Source organism: Trypanosoma cruzi (genome assembly GCF_000209065.1).
Source record: "Trypanosoma cruzi strain CL Brener chromosome Unknown tcruzi_1047053410357, whole genome shotgun sequence".
Taxonomy (NCBI): Eukaryota; Euglenozoa; class Kinetoplastea; order Trypanosomatida; family Trypanosomatidae; genus Trypanosoma; species Trypanosoma cruzi.
The window spans coordinates 1-1,052 of record NW_909128.1 but is presented as its reverse complement, the minus strand read 5'-3'; the positions used below and the strand labels follow the sequence as shown (position 1 = coordinate 1,052).

Below are 1,052 nucleotides of genomic sequence, written 5' to 3'. Positions count from 1 at the left end.
TTATTATTATTATTATTATTATTATTATTATTATTATTTTTGCACTGCGACATCCCGTTAAAACGCGCCGAGGGTTTTGAAAGAAGTCTTTTTTCGGTGATGGCGGAGGCACCTGATAATAGGTTTTTCTTTTTTTCTCTTTTGTGGACGGGCACCGAATGAATGTGCGGGTGTTTTACTTCCTTCTTGTTGGGCTCACTGGGGATGTGTCAGCGCTCTGGGGCGGTAGCTGTGTTGTGTCTTTGGAGTGGAGGCGGGTCTTGCCCGATTGCCTGTTTCTTCTTTTTGTTGCCTCTCTTGTTGCTTAGGATGCTTTACTCGGCTGCCCTCTCGCGGGATGGACCGGCCGTTCGTTTTTTCTTGCCCCACTGCCACCACCACCTCTGCGGTGTGAGTGCCGCCTCCGATGCTGACGGCCAGCGAAAACACAGGCGCCGTGCTTGCAACGATCACCTCGCCTGCACCTGTGCTGCCCCAGATCCCACGGCCATTGCGCAGAGGGGAAGGAGTGCTGAGAGTGCGTGAGTGGAGCGTGCTCCGTGGGTGAGGCGGCGGCCGCATATCATCATTTCTGTGCCGTGACTGTCTCAATCGGGCCCGCAAGAGCAGCACCGACGGCGTGAAACGCACAGGGCGGCTGACAACTTCATGATGCGATCAATCGAGGCATTTGTATGACCGTGACGATGAATTACATCTCCGTGCACCCAGCTACCCACAACAGGCACGGGACTGGCTCGCTCCTTCCCTCCACAGCCCTCTCCGCCGCCTTCTCCCTCTCTGTCTTTCTGTGCCACGGTGCACCACCTCGCCTCCTCTGTCGTGCCGGAGTGTGCTTCCCCGGGCTGTGGCTGGCCACTGTTTGCCCCCTTGTTTCCTATGGGGGTCTGCCGTGCATGTGATGCGTCCCGATCGTCTTTATCCTAACAAAGCGTCTGACTCCTTTGTGTGAGGTGCACTCTGTACCCGTCTCTGATGGCATTGCCACCCCCATTTTTTACCATCGCGCAGCCTCCGGAGGGGAGTCTTGCCGAGGAAAGAGGGCGACACAC

General features: G+C 55.8%; 3 non-coding genes across 3 annotated transcripts, besides 1 other annotated feature; all 3 read left to right on the top strand.

Moving 5' to 3' along the window:
* Positions 1–38: a microsatellite.
* Positions 39–412: 374 nt separating this feature from the next.
* Positions 413–482, top strand: Tc00.1047053410357.30. The gene has a single exon (XR_008254040.1). It is a non-coding gene; the product is annotated as an H/ACA snoRNA, TC6C1H1 (small nucleolar RNA).
* A 49-nt stretch (positions 483–531) lies between these two features.
* On the top strand, positions 532–608 carry Tc00.1047053410357.20. The gene has a single exon (XR_008254039.1). It is a non-coding gene; the product is annotated as an H/ACA snoRNA, TC6C1H2 (small nucleolar RNA).
* Positions 609–648: 40 nt separating this feature from the next.
* On the top strand, positions 649–735 carry Tc00.1047053410357.10. Its single transcript, XR_008254038.1, has one exon. It is a non-coding gene; the product is annotated as a C/D small nucleolar RNA (snoRNA), TB6C1C3 (small nucleolar RNA).
* The last annotated feature ends 317 nt before the right edge of the window (positions 736–1,052 follow it).